At 38.4% G+C, this 20,727-nt stretch overlaps 1 protein-coding gene and 1 non-coding gene across 2 annotated transcripts in view; one reads left to right on the top strand and one right to left on the bottom strand.

Annotated features, from left to right (window-relative positions):
* Positions 1-20,727, top strand: part of ASXL2 (ASXL transcriptional regulator 2) — a 135,898-nt gene that overhangs the window by 1,349 nt on the left and 113,822 nt on the right. The gene's annotated exons all lie outside the window — the stretch shown is intronic.
* Positions 11,337-11,441, bottom strand: LOC131486504 (U6 spliceosomal RNA). The gene has a single exon (XR_009249384.1). It is a non-coding gene; the product is annotated as a U6 spliceosomal RNA (small nuclear RNA).

Raw genomic sequence — 20,727 nt, 5'->3', positions numbered from 1 at the left:
ACGAAAGTAATAAATGTTCACTGTGGGAAAATTTGGAAAATTATAGAAACGTATAAAGAAGAAAATAAATCCATATCTCACCCCTCAGTTATATGTTAATGTTTTGTTACATTACCACCCATTCTTTTTTATTTCTCCAAATTTGGATTCTGTTGTTTATTCAATCTTGTGCATTGTTGTAAATCGTGTGTATTTGTTTTGTAAATTTTATGTGATAGGGGATTGATGAGTCTTAAGCTTGTATTTCTGTTTTAGTTGGAAATGTGAAAAAGTTAGTGAATAAATAAAGGCACATTTTATTTATTGAGTGTTTTCACTTAACAGTCTATCTTCATAATTGTGACTGTGCTGATAGTTTCCTTTAAAAGATAAAACTCTAGAAATAATTTTTTTGGTGGTGGGGAAATTGCTTCTTCACAGAAGACTGTTAGACTTTCTTCTACTTGATGAATACCTCAAGACTTTTTCGTTTTATTAAAAGAAGGATGGCAAATTGTAATTATAGGTAAGCAGACCACAACCCTAATATATTTATTTCAAGTCGCTAGAATCTTAAGAGTATTTTTTGCATTATGATCTCTTTGGATAAAATAGTCTAATCGTTGGGAGATTGTGACAAGTAGGAAAAGTTTGCATCTGCTGTTTAGATTTTCCTATAATAGGTTAATATATTTGCTCATTTATTTTTATTTATTTTTATTTTTTCAATTTTTAATTTAAATTCTAGTTAGTTATATTTGCTCATTTATAATAAACATTTCATGCTGTAGTTAGCTATGTTTAAAAGATGGAAAGGCTAGTTTAATAAGTAGTGTACTGAGTGAGTTCTTGAAGGGATCAGAATATTAGTGGTTTGGTATTTTTATTTGATTCTTTTTTTTTTAAATTTTTTTTTTCAACGTTTTTTATTTATTTTTGGGACAGAGAGAGACATAGCATGAACGGGGGAGGGGCAGAGAGAGAGGGAGACACAGAATCGGAAACAGGCTCCAGGCTCCGAGCCATCAGCCCAGAGCCTGACGCGGGGCTCGAACTCCCGGACCGCGAGATCGTGACTGGCTGAAGTCGGACGCTTAACCGACTGCGCCACCCAGGCGCCCCTTTTTTATTTGATTCTGACTTTATTTGATTCTTTCAATCTAAGTTAAACTTAGAATGAGAGTGGTGACACTAAAACTTTTTTTTTTTTACTAGCAACTAGCAGGCAAAATCTAAAAAGCACCCTGCTCTTTGGTTCATTTTATCATCTGTAAAGTGAGGAATTAAACGAAACCTCTGCATTCAGAAGATTTCCATTTGTAAGAAGGACTAGGTAGAAGTAAATGTAGGGGGAATAGACAAAAGTCAATCTTTAATATTTCAGAATAATGAGATCAGAAAATTAGTGTTTTGACAAACGGAAGTAACTTTGACCTAAATTAAGAAATGTTGCATATATTTGTAAGATCAAAACGACTAGGAGAAGTAAGTCTTAAGAAACTTATTTCAAAAAAAAGAAACATTTCATAGGCATTAGGGTCAAATGTTCTAGGAACAGTTTCAGCAAGGAAAGAATAAAATTACGAAAACGAGCACTATCTGCTTTTTTCATTGTGTTCTTGGTACCTGCATTGTAGGGCTGTCCTGTTTTAGGGAGCACTGTTAAAATGAGGTTGTATTTCTGACCAATAGTATAGCAACAAATAAATAAAATTAATTCTATGTATATGTACATGTTTGATGTGAGGGTATGCATGGAGGTGAGAGCTACATGGATTGATGTAAGGTTGTTACGAACAACCTGAAAAAGCAAGATAATATTCATAATTACTGTATAATAGTAAAATTATATCAAAAGGCTGATTAAATGTAGAACATATGGACTAGTTCCAATAACTAGGGACAGCAGAGAGAGGGATGATGGAGTTGAGATTCTGTAGAACTTGAATGCTCATTCACTGTACTGGACTGTCTCCCTACTGATTTTCTATTTGCCCTATATAAATACACTAGTTATTAAAAAGCTTTACTTGAGTATTTAAAAAAATTTTTTTTAAGTTTATTTATTTTGAGAGAGAGAGTGCATGTGCAGAAGGGGAGAGAGAGAGAGAAAGAACTCCAAGCAGGCTCTGTACTGTCAGTGAAAGGAGCTGGATGTGGGGCTCGAACCCATGAATCCATGAGATCACGACCTGAACCGAAATCAAGACTTGGGCACTTAACCCACTGAGCGACTTAGGCCCCCCCATTGTTACTCAAGTATTTTGTTAACAGTCTTGGATGTTTTTAATTTTAAGGGTAGCAGTGATGGTGATGAAATGATTGGGAATTAGATCTATAGTGTTTGGTTCGACTTGAATACAAAGATTTGTAGTAAGCCAGAGATCTTGAGAACCATTGCACTGACTTTAGAACTGTGCTCAAAGTTAAGCTCGTGCTTTAAAAAAAAAAACACACACACACCAAAATGAACATTGTATCATCTAAATATTTAATGACATCCCTGAAGAATTTAGCTGTTTTTGCAACAGCAGAGCTTTGGAAATACTACAATCTTGTTGATCCTGTTTTCTCTTTTGACTTTTCCCTTGTTACTCATCACAACCAGGGAAGCATTAAAAGGGGAAAATGTCCTAAAAGGACAAGGTAGTTGTGATTGTAGATGGAAAGGACAGGGAGGCAACCTTAAGAGATTCTATACTAGAGGTACCTTTGGATATCTTGGGAGCAAAGAGGTCAGGGTACGTGAAGTGAAGTATGGGTGTTAGAGGTGAGCACAGACTGTCTTGTATAGGTCTTTAGCATGTGATTTGTGGGCAGAAGATTTCCCTTAGTGATTAATGTTATTTTGAATGTACATAGGTTTTTATTTTTGACATTTGCCTAAAGTCATTTAACTTTAGGGAATAAGATGGAAGGTAGAAAAAAAAATCTTTTCTTAAGTTAATTTATTTTTTTGAGAGAGAGGGAGAGAGTGAGAATCCCAGGCAGGCTCTGTACTATCAGCGTGGAGCCTGATTTGGGGCTCAAATTCATGAATCGCGAGATCATGACCTGAGCAGAAACCTTGAGTTGGACACTTAACTGACTGAGCCACCCAGGCGTCCCTAGGACATTTGTAAAAAAGAAGTAATGCTCAGAGGCTAAAAACTTTTGTGGAGGAAGTATAGAAAATGGAAAATAATTTAAAATATGATAAAAGTATATAATGAATAGAAGGATGTTTTCTAGAAAGATGTTTAGGAAAACTCCTTAACAAAATGTACTTTAGTAAAAATAGAAGTCTTAGAAATTTTCTGTACCCTTAATCTTTACCATGAGTAGTTTTTTTCTTAAAAATTATGTATACAAGTACAGACTTAAAAGCCAAGCCTGGTTATATCCTTTTGGATATATATTGACCAGGCCAGAGTCCTTTTTAGTCTGTATTTGTATTGTATTTGTAGTAGTATTAAAATCTCCAGGAAAGAGTGTGCATCTTGGAAAAAGATATTACATGTATTGTTTATAGACTGTTGGAGGTAAAACTGGGCAAAATCTTGGAATATATAGAAAATAGAATGAGAGAGCATTGTAAGGGGCATGGATTAAAAATTGACGAACTGCTGTGATCCATAATTTTCAAAATACCAAGTGCACATTTATATTTATTATTTCAGCTTTATTGAGTTACAATTGACATAAAATTGTAAGATATTTGATACGTGTATGAAATTGCTATCTGCAAGTCTGTTTGTGCTGGGTGATTTGATGTAACACTCTTGACTGATGTTCCTTCTTGCCATAATATTAAAGTTCCCCTGTGTTTTGCTTCTTGAATTCTGTGTTATTTTCAGTTTGTCTTTCCTTCTGTCTTGTTTTTATGTGCCTGTCTTAAAAGCCCACAAACCTCCTAACAACTGAAAAAAAAAAACCAAAAAAACAACAGACCTCTTTTGAGCACATAAATTAAACATTTCTATGAAAGGTGCTGCTGCTACTGCATCTCCTAGAATTCTGACAGGAGCTGAGAAAATAGCATCCCATTTGTAGAATGCCTTGCTATTTCCTCATCTGCAGACTCTTTTTTTCTTAAAAGGCTGTGCAGTTTTGCTGTCGGTGAAAGGGCATTTATGTTTTTACTATAAAAGCTGTTTGGAAGGAGGCCAGTGTGTGGAAGATACAACTGCAGGGAACTCATCAGTAGGGTTCAATACCTGCTATCTTTGTCCTTTTTACCAAAGACCTCTGAATGCCTCTCTAGTGCTGTAGTCTTTCTTTCTATATTGCATAGAGACCAGCCTCATAGTTTATAGTAGTGTGCAATTTAGTAATTTTATTTTCATTTATTTTATTTATTTTTCTTTTTAAAGATTTTGTTTTTCAGTAACTTCTACACCACCGTGGGGCTTGAACTCCCAACTCTGACATCAAGAATTCCATGTTCCATCCACTGAGCCAGCCAGGCGCCCCTTTAGTATTTTTAATACAGTTTGATTTATCCATCATGTTTTTAATGTTGTTTTAAAAGGTTATTGAATATACTAAATTTTATTATTTTTATTAAAAATTTTTTTTTTAAAGGTTATTTATTTTGAGAGAGAAAAAACATGAGTTGGGGAGGGGCAGGGAGAGGGAGAGACAGAATCCCAAGCAGGCTCCAAGCCATCAGTTGAGGGCTCGATGTGGGACTGGAACTCATGAACAATGAGATCGTGACCTGAGCCTGAGCTGAGATCAAGAGTCAGACGCTTAACTGACTAATGACTGAGCCACGCAGGCACCCCTTTAGTATTTTTAGTACAGTTTGATTTGTCATGTTTTTAATGTTGTTTTAAAAGGTCATTGAATACACTAAATTTTAGAATCTATATATGACTTAAAAACACTGGTTTGAGTTACTTTGAGTTTCTATTAAAGTTATATAGGCTCATTTATTTTTTTTAAATGTTTATTTTTGAGAGAGAGTGGAGGGGAGGAGCAGAGAGAGATGGGGACAGAGGATATGAAGCAGGCTCTGCTGACAGCAGACAGCCTGATGTGGGGCTCGGGGCTTATGAACCATGAGATCATGACCTAAGCTGAAGTCTGATGCTTACTGACTGAGCTACTGCCTAGGTGCCCCTAGGCTCATTCTTAAAAAAAAAAAAGAGGAACAGAAAAGTGTAAAGAGTTAATCTTGGATGAGTCATTCTAATAAAAACAAGATTAAATGAAAGTCTGCATCCTGAAATATTGACGATATTTAGTTACCATACTGAAATTAACTACAGTTGATAGTTCAAATATAGCTTTCTGGACTTCTAACTCTGTATGTAGAGATAATACATAAATATGTATACCTATTTATATTTTATATACAGTTTTGCAACTTGTTTAGTTGTGAATATCATGTATACCTTTAATGTCTGCCTCATTTTAATATCTGCCTCATTCCCTTAAATGTTTTTTTTTTTTTTTTTTAAATTTTTTTTTTTCAACGTTTTTTTTAAATTTATTTTTGGGACAGAGAGAGACAGAGCATGAACGGGGGAGGGGCAGAGAGAGAGGGAGACACAGAATCGGAAACAGGCTCCAGGCTCCGAGCCATCAGCCCAGAGCCTGATGCGGGGCTCGAACTCACGGACCGCGAGATCGTGACCTGGCTGAAGTCGGACGCTTAACCGACTACGCCACCCAGGCGCCCCTCCCTTAAATGTTTTAATATTCCACTGTTTTTATTTATTAAACATTTTTTTATTTTTATTTTTTAGTATTTATTTATTTTTGAGAGAGAGAGAGCAGGGGAGGGCAGAGAGGAGGGAACGGAGTATCTGAAGTGGGCTCCATACTGACAGCACAGAGCCTGATGTGAGGCTCGAATTATGAACCGTGAGATCATGACCTGAGCTGAAGTCAGCCCCTTAACTGAGCCACCCAGGCACCTTGATATTCCATTGTTTTTAAATGTACCATCATTAAAAAAAAAAAAAAAAAAAATCATTTATTTTTTGACTTATAGGCCATTTATTTATTTTATTTTGTTTTTTAAATAGGTTCCATACCCAATGTAAGACTTAAATTCATGATCCTGAGATCAAGAGTCGCATGCCCCACCAACTGAGCCAGCCAGGCGTCCCGATGTATAGGCCATTTATAGCGGTTGTTTTTTTTTTTTTTTTTTTTTTGCTGTAACAACTAGTTCAATATATACATGTGGGCATATGCATGTACATTGTTTGTGTGTCTGGATGCATGTGCTTTTGTGTGAATAGTTAAGAGTTTGTAAACTTGAGTTTGTGCCAATTTATATTCCTCTCGAAAATTTTGAAGGTTACTGCCTTTTTCCTGCTTTTCTCTAATTCAAGGAATATATCAATCTTTATTCTTTACCACTTTGATATATTAAAAAATCATTTCTTTTGTTAAGTGGAACTTGATGGAAATGTTCTATATCTGTACTGTCCCAACACAGTAGCCACTTGTCATATGTGGCCATTTAGCACTTGAAATGTGGCTAGTGTGACGAACTGAATTTTGAATTTTATTTAATTTTAAGTTTAAATAGCCTTATTTTTGGGGGTGTCTGGTTGGCCCAGTCAGTAGAGCCTGTGACTCTTGATCTCAGGGTCCTGAGTTGGAGTCTCATGTTAGTCTCATGTGGAGCCTGTGTAGAAAACAAAACAAACCTCAGTAAATAGTCTCATTTGTTTAATGGCTACCATTATTGGACAGTGCAGGTATAAAGTAACTTCCTATACTTATTGACTATCTGTATGTTTTTCAGTAAACTTGGCTGTTTAGATCTTTTGCCTTTTTTTTTTTTCCTGGCCCCTTTTATACTAATTTTTTTTTAAGTTTTATTTATTTAAGTAATCTATACACCCAACATGGGGCTCGACCTCATGACCCCGAGAGGAAGAGCCAGCCAGGTGCCCCTGTACTAATTTCTAAGGTTGTTTTGTAGATTAAGGAAATAGTTTTTTGTCATTCATGTTGCAGATCTCTTTCTCATTTTTGTCTTTTGATTTGACTGATTTATCCTTTTTTTTTTTTTTTTTTTTTTTTTTGCTGCCTGGACATTTTTTATTTTAATGTAAACAGTTTTATCAATCTCTACCTTTTATGCCTTTCTAGGTTTTGAGTCCTGTTAAAGAAGATTATTAAAGATTGTAAATAGAGTATAAATTTTAAAAGATGTTCAGCTTTGGGGCACCTGGGTGGCTCAGTTGATTAAGCGCCTGATGTCGGCTCAGGTCATGATCTCATGACTCATGAGATTGACCCCTGCATCGGGCTCTGTGCTGACTGTTCAGTCTGGAGCCTGCTTCGGATTCTGTGTCTCCCTCTCTGTCTCTGCCCCTTCCCTGCTCACACTCTGTCTCTATCTCCTTCAAAAGGATATAAAAACTTAAAAAAAAAAAGTTCAGCTTCAAAGACATATTTTTCCTAAATATATGTTTCATTGTGGACAAATAAGGGGAAATTCAGTTTATATATCAGTAAGATTGTGCCCCTTGAAGGCAGAAACTTTTATTTTGTTTTTAAAGTTTTTTTTTTTTAAGTTTTTTTTATTTTAAGAGAGAGAGAGAAAGAGAGGCAGAGGGAGAGAGAGAATCCCAAGCAGGCTCTGCGCTGTCAGTACAGAGCTGGATGTGGGGCTTGAATCCACAAACCATGAGATCATGACCTGAGTCGAAATCAAGAGTAAGCCACTACTGAGCCACCCAGGTGCCTTGAAGGGCAGAGACTTTTAAATGTTTCTGTCTGCAGAGCTTAACTCACTTTTCTGCACATGAGTGCTGAATCTTTTTTTTTTTCTTTACCTTTTTTTAAATTGGAGATAAAAATGAAGACACTGTTCTCTTGAGTGAGTGCAATTTATTTTTTAAATTTTTAATTAATGTTTATTTTGAGAGAGAGAGTAGGGAAAGGGCAGAGAGAGAGAGGAAGAGAGAATCCCACGCAGGCTCTGTGAACTCAGCTTGGATCCCAATACGAGGCTTGAACTCACGAGCTCTGAGATCATGATCTGAGCAGAGATCAAGACTCTGACGTTTAACCAACCCAGCCACCCAGGCACCCCATTTTGCTTTATGTTTTTGAATGAGAAAACTATTGTGAAGATGTTCTTTCTTAGCAAATAAGCACAGAGATTTGAGACTATTGTAATGAAAAGCGCTTTAACCTCAGGGACCCCATTTGCCAGTTGTTTCCCAAGGTGAATGTGGAATCACAGAGACTTCAACTAGCTGTGAACAACTTTAAGAACTCACTGAAAATCCTTTTCCTGCTCCAGGAGATTCTGCACAAAATTCCACTCTTAGACGTTAGGAACTGCCTATAGAGAGGGCCATAAGGCAAAGAGTGGCAGAGAGAGCCTCTAGGAGCTGAGTGACTCCTGGCCAAAAGTCAGCAAGGGAACTAACTGAAAGGGACTTGAAACCTGCCAACAAATAAGCTTGGTAGTAGGCTTGGAAAAGAATCCCAAGCCTCAAATGAGTTCAGTGTCAGTCCCAGCTGACACTTTGATTTCAGCCTAATGAGACCCTGAGCGGAAGGCTCCGTTAATCCATGCTCAGATTCCTGACAACATAGAAGCTGAGATAAAATTATGTTGTTTTAACCTAAGTTTCGTAATTAAACATAATCACAAAATAAATTTGTATTGTAGAGGCTGTTTAATAGCAAACAAGACTAATACTAAAATTTGGTGGAGAGGGAACATGGCAGGGTTGGTCTCAGAATATTTGGCCTGGGTATTGAGGGATGATTGATAAAACGTTAGGTGAATTCACATAGGTGAATATGGGTAAGGGCATTTTAAGCAGACGGAAGAGCTGAAAAGATGGAACACTGAAAAATGCAGGGGATGTTTGATGCATGGCTAATTCACCTTTGAGTACTGAATGGTGAAAGATCAGGCCAGAAGAGGTAGGTTGGGGCCAAAATGTGGATAGTTTAGAAGTTGGGCTGACAACTATTTTGATTTTAGGAACCGTATGGAGTTTTTATGCAGGAGATAGCATCACACCTGTGTTTGAGCAGTTTTGGTCATTTGAGGGATTTATTGTAAAGAGGTTATGAGGGTTACAGTACGGCTGTCTTGAATTAAAAGGATGGGGGGGTATACATTTTTTTCCATATCATTCAAATTTTTCTCATTTTATATCTATTCTACCTACACCGATCCCACTTACAGCTCTCCAGCAGAAGCCTTTAGACCTGCTGGTCTTCTGAAGTTTTCACACATACAGGAGGTTATTGAATGCTGTTTAACACAACAAAACCTTACCATTCTTGAAGTGAAAAAAGAAAGCAAAACTCTTTACCCAGTTATACTAGCTCATGTTGATTTTTCTTCTCTCTCTGAGTTCCTGTATGACTGTTCTTTCCATACCATTGTCCTCTGCACCACTGGTCTTCAGGTTTGTGCCAGTGGTAGAATCAATCAGGGCCATGTGTTGCACAACTCCAGAAGGAGCCAGTCATACTGTATTAAATGTGACTACTGCTCCTGGGAGTCAAACATCACAGTAGCTCTGGGTTGCATGTTGCTTCTTGTGAAAACACATTTAATGTTATTTCTCATTAAAAATTAGACACATTTTTGGGACACCTGGGTGGCTCATTCAGTTAGGCGTCCGACTTCAGCTCAGGTCATGATCACACGGTTCATTGCTTTGAGTCCCCCGTCAGGTTCTGTGCTGTCAGCTTAGAGCCTGGAGCCTGCTTTGGATTCTGTGTCTCCCTCTCTCTCTCTTCCTCCGCCACTCATGCTCTGTCTCCCTCTGACTTTCAAATAAATGTTAAAAAAGTAAAAAAAAATTAGAGACATTTTTGCCAGGGGAAAACCTATTACAAGTTTGTGATACAAAAGTCACACTTTGAGGGCAGATGTTGGAGGGGATAGAAGGACAACTTGCCTATTTTTTTTCATTTAGTCCTGGATTTGCTTCATATTTATTTCCCAAGTTTGTTTTCTAGCTGACAAGAGGTAGCAAATGGTAGAGATTTAATGGAAATGATTGTTAAACTAACTTTCTGTAGACCTCCCACCAGGAATTTGTATATTAATTCAAGGGGTTATAAAAGTTGTCCGTGAAGATATTTATGTTTTATGCTTTTAATCTTAAAAGTTGTGTGAGCATGTTTGTGATTTAAATTGTGCCTTAAAACGCTATAATTTTTAAATGGCTTTAGTCTCCTTTGTATCATTTTTAGATATTTTCTCAATCTGCATTTGGTCAACATTTTTGTCTTTTTTCTCATTAATGGTCTAGATGAGGGTTGACATTTTATAAATTTACTTCGATTTATTGTTTGTGAATCTTGGTTCTGAGTTAGGATTACTGTCTTTTCACTTTATTGGGCTTAATTTATTATTGAAGAGTAATTGACATATAATATTGTATTAGTTTCAGTTATACAACACAGTGATTCAGTGTTTACATACATTATGAAATGTATATAATTTGTCACCATACAAAGTTTTTATAATATCATTGACTATATCCCCTATAATGTACATTATGTACCTGTGTCTTCTTTACCACTGGAAGATTGTACCTCTTAATCCCCTTCACCTATTTGGTCCATCACCCAGTTCCCTCTCCTCTGGCAACCATCAGTTTGTTGTCTGTATCTATGGGTTTGTTTCTGTTTTGTTGGTTCATTTGTTTTGTTTTTTAGGTTCTACATATCAGGGAAATCATATGGTAATTGTCTTTATCTGACTTATCTCACTTAGCATAATATTGTCTAGGTCCATCCATGTTGAAATTTAAAATAAATATATTTTAGTTATAGTAATATGTAACATAGGTTTCTTTCATTTTGCAAAAGTTTCATGAATTAGAAAAAAAGAAAGATCACTTATTCTGTCTGATACAATATAAACATTTTGGGACATTTCCTTTTAGTCTTTGATACATTTTTTTTCTTTTTGGTTGTAATTAGTCTCTCAGTTTCTAATCTGCTTTTTCTTTTTTCTTCACATTTATTTATTTTGAGAGAGCATGAACGGAGTGGGGGTGGTGCAGCGAGAGGTAGGGGGGACAGAGAATCTGAAGCAGGCTCCAGGTTCTGAGCTCTCAGCACAGAGCCTGTCACGGGGCTCGAACTCATGGACCTGAGCTGAAGTCGGATGCTTAACTGACTGAGCCACCCAGGCGCCCCTCTAATCTGCTTTTTCATGTTCAAAAATACTTTCATTTGTCATTTTCTGGGTTTGCTAATAATAACCCTTTTTTTTTTTATGGCTGAAGGGTATTTCATGAAGTGGTTGTGTCTTAAATGCTCAATACTATTATGAAAATTAGAAACCTAAAATGACCACTTTAATGCTGTAGTGACTGTCTTTTTATTTTCTTTATTTTTTTTTTCTTTTTATTTATTTAAAAAATATGGAACGCTTCACGAATTTGCGTGTCATCCTTGCGCAGGGGCCATGCTAATCTTCTCTATCGTTCCAATTTTAGTATATGTGCTGCCGAAGCGAGCACTGTCTTTTTATTTTCTACTTACACATACACTTGTTAGCTCATCTCAGTATTTTGATTTAGAAGTTTTTATTTAAAAAATTACCATGCAGTAAAAATTGACCTTTTTGTTACACAATTGTGTGAGTTTAACACATATAACTACCACCACTGTAGTCAGGTACAAGCCTGAATATCTTATATAGTTACCCTCTACTTGTCCCTGACCCTTGGCAACCACTGACATGTTCTTCATCACTAGTTTTGTCTTTCTGAGAATGTCATATAAATGGTGTCATATGGTGTACAACCTTTTGAGACTGGTTTCTAAAATTCACTTTAATGCCTTTGAGATTCATCTGTGTTGTTTTGGTCTACGGCCATACCACCCTGAACGCGCCCGATCTCGTCTCATCTGTGTTGTTTTGTGTATTAATAGTTAATTCCTTTTTATTGCTGAGTGGTATTTCATTGTACTAATGTATAATGGTTTATCCATTCACTGTTGAGGGATGTGTAGGTTGTTTTTATTTTTTTGGCAAATAAGAATGGAGCTGCAGTAAAAATTTGTGGGCAGAATGTTAAGTTTTCATTTCCCCAGGGCAAATACCCAGAAGTGGGATTGCTGTGTAATGAATAAGTGTATGTTTACTTTACAAGAAACTGGGAAACTTTTTCAGAGTGGCTGTATCCTTTTGTATTCCCACCAGCAATGTATTTGAAATAGAGTTGCTCTTCATCCTTGCTTGCTTTTAGTACTGTCAGCACTTTTTATTTTAGCCATTCTAATATGTGTGCAGTGGTAGATCATTGTGATTTTGATTTTCCTAATGGCTTATGTTGTTGAGCATCTTTTTTTTTTTTTTTTTTTTAATGCTCATTCATTTTTGAGAGCAAGAGAGTATGTTTGTGCACAAGCGGGGGAGGGGCAGAGAGGGGGGACGGAGGATCTGAAGGGGACTTTGCGCTGACAGCAGAGAGCTGGATGTGGGGCTCGAACTCACCAGTCGTGTAAACAACTGAGCCACTCAAGTGCCCCTGAATTAAGTGTCTTTATTAGGGAAAGCCAGTATTACAATGGACTTCAGAGTTGGCACTGGAGCCTTTTTCTTGCCAAAGGTGGGCACAGCATTGACAAAGCACTGGTTATATTGCATCTGCTGCTTGGCTTGGCCTGTCGTGGTCTTCTTTTTCTCCTGTTTGGCCACCTTGGGAGTCTGCTCTCTTATTTTTCTAGCACAGGCCGGGGAACCGTGGACTTTACCTTTAAGCATGGGGCGGGCTACTTCCAGGGTGGTCAGAGCCTTTACTGCACTGACCTAGGTAGCTTCATTCTCTAAGGGTGTGCCTGCCAGGAGCACTACTTGATCTTCTGGAGCGATGCCCTCCAGCGAGGCTACATGAGTCTTGATCCGGGTCTGCTGTCTCCTGACTGGTCACTTGGTGGGTGTGTAGCTCCTGGGCACCGACAGAGCTGCATGTCAGTGACTGAACTGTGGCCACTGCAGCTGCTACTGAGATGATGGAGTCAAAAAAGAGGAAGGAGTAAGGTCATGGGTGTCTTCACCGCCTGTTGTGTGCCATGTCACCGTGTTGAGCATCTTTTTACATGCTTCCTTTCCAAGCGTATATCCTCTTTGGTGAAGTGTCTGTTCAGGTCTTTTGCCCACTGTGTAACTGGGTTGTTTGTTGTTCTGCTGTTGAGAGTTGAGAATTCTCTATCCATCCTGGGTGTAAGCCCTTTGCTGGATATGTGATTTGCAGATATTTTTTTCTGATTACAGGAGAAAGTATTTAGTCTTTTATCGTTAAGTGTGTTAGCTGTAGGTTTTTTATAAGTACTTGTCAGGTTGACCGAGCTCCCTTTTATTTATAGTTTACTGAGAGTTTTTGTCATGAATGTATGTTGAATTTAGTTCGATGCTTTTTCTGAGTGAATTCCTAGGGTCATTTGCTTTTAAGTTTTAGACTGTTAATATGGTGGATGACATTGATTTTCAAATATTGAATTGACTTTGCATTCCTATGGGGAAAAAAATCTCACTTGGTTGTGGTGTATTATGCTTTTTAAACTTTTTTAGGGGGAGCCGCCTGGGGGGTGGCTCTGTTGGTTGAGCATCCGACTTGGGCTTGGGTCGTGGTCACGGTTTGTGGGTTTGAGCCCCACATCAGGCTTGCTGCAGGTGGCACGGAGCCTGCTTTGGATCCTCCGTCCTCTTTCTCTATGCCTCTCCCTGCTTGTGCTCTGTCTCTCTCAAAAATAAATAAAACGTCAAAAAAAAAAATAAAAAAAAACTTTTTAGGCAGGCTCCACCCTCAATGTGAGGCTTGAGCTCATGACCTTGAAATCAAGAATCAGATGTCCCACTTACTGAGCCACCCAGGTGCCCCTGTGGGGTGTGTGTGTGTGTGTGTGTGTGTGTGTGTGTGTGTGTGTTTTAAGTTTATTTACTGAGGCGCCTGGGTGACTCAGTCACTTAAGCATCTGACTCTTGATTTAAGCTCAGGTCATGATCTCATGGTTTGTGAGATCCTGCCCCACTGTGGGGCTCTGTGCTGATGGCATGGAGCCTGCTTAGGATTCTCTTTCTCTCTCTCTTTTTCCCTTCCCAGCTTGCTCTCTCTCAAAATAAATAAATAAACATTAAAAATATTTTAAAGTTTATTAATTTATTTTGAGAGAGAGGGTGAGCATGCACACATGCATGTGGAGGAGGGGCAGAGAGAGAGAGAGAGAGAGAAAGAGAGAAAATCCCAAGCAGGCTCAATTGCTGAAGTGTGGAGTCCAATGTGGGGCTCAATCTCACAAACTGAGATCATGATCTGAGCTGAAATCAAGAGTTGCTTGCTTAACCAACTGAGCCACCCAGGCACCCTATGCTTTTTATATATAGCTGGATTTGCTATTATTTTGTTGAGGACATTTACAGTTATGTTCATGAGAGACATTAATCTTTAGTTGTCTTGTATCATCTGTCTCTGGGTTTTGGTATCAGGATAATGCTGGCCTTATAAAAATCAGTTGGAAAGTCTTCCTTCCTTATAGGTTCTGTTGTTGTTGTTGTTGTTGTGGTTCTTCTTCTTCTCCTTCCTCCTCTTCCTCCTTCTTCCTTTTTTTATTTGAGAGAGAGAGAGAGAGAGAGAGAGAGAGAGAGAGAGAGAGGATCCCTAGCAGGCTCAGCACTGTCAGCACAGAGCCTGACGTGGGGCTTGATCTCTTGAACCATGAGATCACAGCCTGAGCCGAAATCAAGATTTGGATGCTTAATTGACTCAGCCACCCAGGCACATCCCCCCTGCCCCATTCTGTTTCTTAAGGTTTTAAAAAAAAAATTTATTTATTATTTTGAGAGAGAATGCGTGTATGTGCAAGCTGGGGAGGGAGAGAGAGGGAGAGGGAGAAAGAGAATCGTGAGTATGCTCTGTGCTCAGTCCCACGAGCAAAACTGTGTTATCATGACCTGAGCTGAACAAGAGTCCAGTGCTTAACTGAGCCCCCCCAGGTGCCCCTAAAGATTTTATTTTTAAGTGATCTCTACACCAAATGTGGGGCTCAAACTCACAACCGGGAGTTCAAGAGTTGCATGGTCCACCAACTGAGCCAGCCAGATGCCCCTCCCTGTTCTTTCATTTTCTTGATTTGTCCTTTGGCATACAAAAATTTAGAGTAAAGGGTTTTTATTCAATCACTAGATTATTTGTTTTTCTGTTTTCATGTTTACTTCCTCTTATTGATTTATTTGATGAGGTGGATAAGGTGGGATTTTTTTTTGTTTGGTTTATTTTTCAGTTCTAAAATTTCCATTTAGTTCTTTTTGTATTAAATTTTTTTTTAATGTTTAGTTTTGAGAGAGACAGAGACAGAGTGCGATTGGGAGAGGGGCAGAGAGAGAGCGAGAGAGGGAGACACAGAATCCAAAGCAGGCTCCAGGCTCTGAGTCAGCACAGAGCCCAACGTGGGGCTCTAACTCACAGACTACGGGATCGTGACCTGAGCCGAAATCTGAGCAGATGTTGGGATGTTGGACGCTTAACCAACTGAGCCACCCAGGCGCCCCTCCATTTGGTTCTTTATATTCTACTTTATATCTTTCTCTTCCTTCAAGACTGTTTACCTTTACGGGCGCCTGGGTGTCTGACTTCAGCTCAGGTCATGATCTTGCAGTCCATGAGTTTGAGCCCCTCGTTGGGCCCTGTGCTGCCAGCTCAGAGCCTGGAGCCTGGAGCCTGCTTCAGATTCTGTGTCTCCCTCTCTCTCTGCCCCTCCCCCACTGACGCTCTGTCTCTCTCTCTCTCAAAAATGAATAAAGGTAAAAAAAAAATGTTTACCTTTACTTGGAGCATTTTTATAATAGTTGTTTTTAAGTCTTTACGAAATATTTCCCATACCAGTGTTATCTTGTTGTTTCTGTGTTTTGATTTTCTTTCCCAAGCAAACTGAGGTTTTCCTGGGTTTTGGTATACCATGTAAATTTAAATTGTAATTGACACTCTGTGTCTTGTTTAAATTACATGGAGAATGTTAATAGTTTTATTTTAGCAAACAGTTAGCTGAATTGTGTTTAGGCTTCAGGTTTTGACCAGCCTTCTGTGGGTTGTTGTTTCAATGTCAGTTAGGACTTCAAAGCCTTTTTAGTGCTATTTGGACTTTTCCTTTGTGTGAACCATCATACTATGTGGGATTTGGGGGGTGGTCTTCCCTTTGGGTTATGAAACTCTGGCCTGTGGACCAGATCTAGTTCACTGCCTATTTTTATAAGTAAGATTTTATTGGAACACAGCCATGCCCATTTGTGTATATTTTTTGTGGCTGCTTTCATACTTTGGTGGTCACAGTTGAGCAGTTGCAACAGAGACTGGCCCACAAAACGTAAAATATTTACTGTTTGGTTCTTTATAGATCAGTTTGGCTGACCCCGATTTATCCCACAGTTCAATTCTCAAAGTCTGTCTATACTGTTTTAGTGTCCAGTCATGTATGCATAGCTCAGGTGTTAGCTGAGGAGTTCATACACAATTTTAAGGGTCGCTTTCCTGAGTTCTTTTGTTGGCAGTCTTCCCAGTACTTTCTGATTTGGGGGGATTCCCATTTTTCATCTTTGGCCAGAAATGTCTTTATTTTACTCTGCATTTCCTACGACTGTATCTTCCTTGGGCTGAGCAGCCAGAGACGAGAGGGGAAAGAGCAATGGGGTTTTGCTTCATTCTTTTGGGACCGTAAACTCCTCTGATATGGAGGGGAAGGTTTTCCTCCTTTCAGAGTTTTAAGAAATAAAATGGAGAAATTCCTTCTTTGTTGCTGAGTATTAGGAGACTCCTACTCTAATGGAACTCTATGTACACTAATGCCCATATCCAGGTTTTGGGCTCTGTTGAATTCAGATTGAGAGGTACTGGAGGGGGAAATTTGCTAAACTCTGCCATTTGGTGGTATTTTGAATTCTGGTCTTCCCCAATCTGTGTGCTACCATTCACTTTGTTGGATTTGATTTGCTAATGTTTCGTTGAGGATTTTTGTACTTATGTTAATGAAAGATATTGATCTGTACTGTTTTGTTTTTGTTTTTTTTTTTTTTTTTCTTCTGGTGTCTTTGTCTGGTTTTGATATTAGGGTATTGCAAGCCTCAGAATGAGGAAGTATTTCTTCTGCTCCTGTCTTCTGGAAAAGATTGTACAGAATTGGTATAGTTTCTGCATTCAGTGTTCAGTAGAATTTGCCAGTGAACCTACGTTGGTCTGGTGCTTCCTGCTTTGGAAGGTTATTAGTTATGTATTCTATTTCTTTAAAAGATATAGGCCTAGGGGCACCTGGTGGCTCAGTCAGTTGAGCGTCAGACTCTTGGTGTGGGCTCAGGTCATAATCTCACTATTCATGGAATTGAGCACAGCATCGGGCTCTGCGCTGACAGCATGGAGCCTGCTTGGAATTTCTCTCTCTCTTTCTCTCTCTCTCTCTCTCTCTCTGCCTGCCTCCTGCTTGTGTGCTCACTCTCTCAAAAATAAATAAGTAAACATTAAAAAAAAATATACAGGCCTATTCAGATTGTCTGTTTCTTCTTGTTGAGTTTTGACAGATTGTATCTTTCAAGGAATTGATACGTTTCATCTAGGTTATCAAATTTATGGACATAGAGTTATTCATAATGTTTGTTTATTTTTAAGATTTTATTTTATTTATTTTTTAAATTTGAGGTTTTTTTTTTTTTTTTTAAGTTTATTTTGAGAGAGACAAGAGAGTGAGTAGGGGAGGGGCAGAGACAGAGACAGAATCCCAAGCAGGCTCTGTGCCTTCAGCACAGAGCCGGATGTGGGACTCTAACTCACAAACTGAGATCATGATCTGAGCAGAGAACAAGAGTCAGACTCTTAACCATCTGAGCCACCCAGGTACCCCAAGGGTTTATTTTATTTTATTTTTAATTTTGTAATATTTAGTTTTGAGAGAGAGAGAGAGAGAGAGAGAGAGAGAGAGAGAGAGAGAAGAGAGAGAACAATGGGGGAGGGGCAGAGAGAGAGGGAGACAACAGAATCTGAAGCAGGCCCCAGGCTCTGAGCTGCCAGTACAGAGCCTGACACAGGGCTTGAACCCACGAACCACGAGATCGTGACCTGAGCTGAAGTCAGATGCTCAACTGACTAAGCCACCCAGGCGCCCCTCCCAAGATTTTATTTTTAAGTAATCTCTACACCCATCATGGAGCTCGAACAACCCCAAGAGCAAGAGTTGCAGGCCCTCACCAACTGAGCCAGCCAGGTGCCCCCATAATACTCTTATTCTTTTATTGTCCATGGGATATGTAGTGATGCTCTCTCTTTCACTTATGATACTAGTAATTTGTGTCTTTTTTCTTAGTCTTACGTTTATTCATTTATTGATTTTTCAGAGAACCACCTTTTAGTTGTATTGATTTTTCTCTATGATTTCCAGTTTTCAGTTTCACAGATTATTGCTCTCATTTTTATTATCTCTTCTGTTTAGTTTGAATTTAATTTGCTCTTTTTCTAGTTTCCTAAGGTAGAATCTTGGATTATTAATTTTATATTTTTTTCCTAATGTATGCATGTATGTGTTCAGTGCTATGAATTTCTAAGCACTGCTTTTCCTGCATCATGAAATTTTGTTAACTTGTATTTTCATTTTCATTTAGTTCATAATATATTAAAATTTCTTTTGAGATTTTTTTTCTTTAGCCAATGTATTAGTTATTTCATTTTATTTAATTTATTTTTTTTTTTAAATTTTTTTTTAATGTTTATTTATTTTTGAGACAGAGAGAGACAGAGCATGAACGGGGGAGGGTCAGAGAGAGGGAGACACAGAATCTGAAACAGGCTCCAGGCTCTGAGCTGTCAGCACAGAGCCCGACGCGGGGCTCCAACTCACGGACTGCGAGATCATGACCTGAGCCGAAGTCGGCCGCCCAACCGACTGAGCCACCCAGGCGCCCCTAGTTATTTCATTTTATTTATTTATTTTTTTTTATTTTTTTATTTTTTATTTTTTATTTGTTTTTGGGACAGAGAGAGACAGAGCATGAACGGGGGAGGGGCAGAGAGTGAGGGAGACACAGAATCGGAAGCAAGCTCCAGGCTCTGAGCCATCAGCCCAGAGCCTGACGCGGGGCTCGAACTCACGGACCGCGAGATCGTGACCTGGCTGAAGTCGGACGCTTAACCGACTGCGCCACCCAGGCGCCCCAGTTATTTCATTTTAAAATGTTTATTTATTTCGTAGGGGTGAAGGGCAGGGAGAGTGGGAGAATACCAAGCAGGCTCTGTGCTGACAACACAGAGCCTGACGTTGGGCTGGAACTCATGAACCATGAGATCATGAACTGAGGTCAATAGCTGGATGCTTAACTGACTGAGCCACCTGGGTGCCCCATAGTCTGTGTATTATTTAAAAGTGTGTTGTTTAATGTCCATGTATTTTGAGACTTTCTAGCTGTTTGTCTTTCTTTCTTTCTTTCTTTCTTTCTTTCTTTCTTTCTTTCTTTCTTTCTTTCCTTCTTTCCTTCCATAGTAAACAAAATACAATGAAAACTATGAAGTATTTAGAAATAAGTTGGATAAGAAATGTGCAGGATCTAGGTGAAGAAAACTATAAAATCCCTGAAAAGGATGAGGGAAACACTTGAAAAATGGAAGAGAGCCAATTTGTTTTATGTGGATGGGAAGAATCAATATGATAAAATTTCAGTTCTTGTCAAGTACAGTTCTACTTTGGAAAACAAATCAAAAGTTCAACTGGGTTAGACTAACAGTATTTTAAAAAATGTTTTATTTATTTTGAGAGAGAGAGGCAGAGAGAGAGAATCCCAAGCAGGCTCCATGCTGTTAGTTCAGAGCCAGATGGAAGGCTTGATCTCATGAAGCATGAGATCATGACCTGAGCTAAATCAGGAGTTGGACACTTAACCAACTGAGCCACCCAGGCATCCCTAAGAATATTTTTAAAAAGAGAAATGTAACCTTAAAAAAGAGGCATAACATAACTTTTTTTTAATTTTTAAAAATTTATTTGTTATTTAAAAAAATTTTTTTTTGGTTTAGTTTTGAGAGAGAGAGACAGAGACAGAGAGACAGAGTGCCATCAGGGAAAGGGCAGAGAGAGAGGGAGACACAGAATCCGAAGCAGGCTCCAGGCTCTGAGCTGTCATCATAGAGCTTCACACAGGGCTCGAACTCCTGAACTGTGAGATCATGACCTGAGACAAAATCAGATGCTTAACCCACTGAGCCATCCAGGTGCCCATAGGCATAGCATATTTCTAGATGTTAAAATGTATTGCAGAGATACAGTGATTAATGCAACATGGTACTGATTTGGGACTAGACAAGATTGGTAAATAGTACAGATGTGAAAATCCAGAGACAGTGACATATATTTAAGAATTCAGTATACAGGTAGTGTTGAGAAACCTAATAATCTTGGGAAAAAAATATATGTATCTCTGCTTCATATCACATACCAAAACAAATTATAGAAGGGTTGACATTTTTAATGTAAAAAGCGAAGCCATGAAACTAGATGTTAGAGAATTAATATTTGCTTTATAATGGGGAGGATGATGGGTATAGGCCTGGATAAATGTATATGTTTACAATACAAATAATAGACGCTCATGACAAAAATCCCAAATCTTTAAGGGTATAATAGACTTTTACATCTCCAACTCTTTTTCCAGAGGAAACAGTGATAATGGCTTCTAAGGTGTAAGGCCAGAAAATTTCCTTCCATATATGTAATCCTGCCCCATTCCCACCCCTTTAAAGGGTAAGAAGTTAAACTATACTATATACAGTTCTG

This window comes from Neofelis nebulosa, chromosome 9 (assembly GCF_028018385.1).
Source record: "Neofelis nebulosa isolate mNeoNeb1 chromosome 9, mNeoNeb1.pri, whole genome shotgun sequence".
NCBI classification, from domain to species: domain Eukaryota; kingdom Metazoa; phylum Chordata; class Mammalia; order Carnivora; family Felidae; genus Neofelis; species Neofelis nebulosa.
The sequence above is the reverse complement of the archived record's forward strand: the minus strand, read 5'-3'. Positions and strand labels throughout refer to the sequence as shown.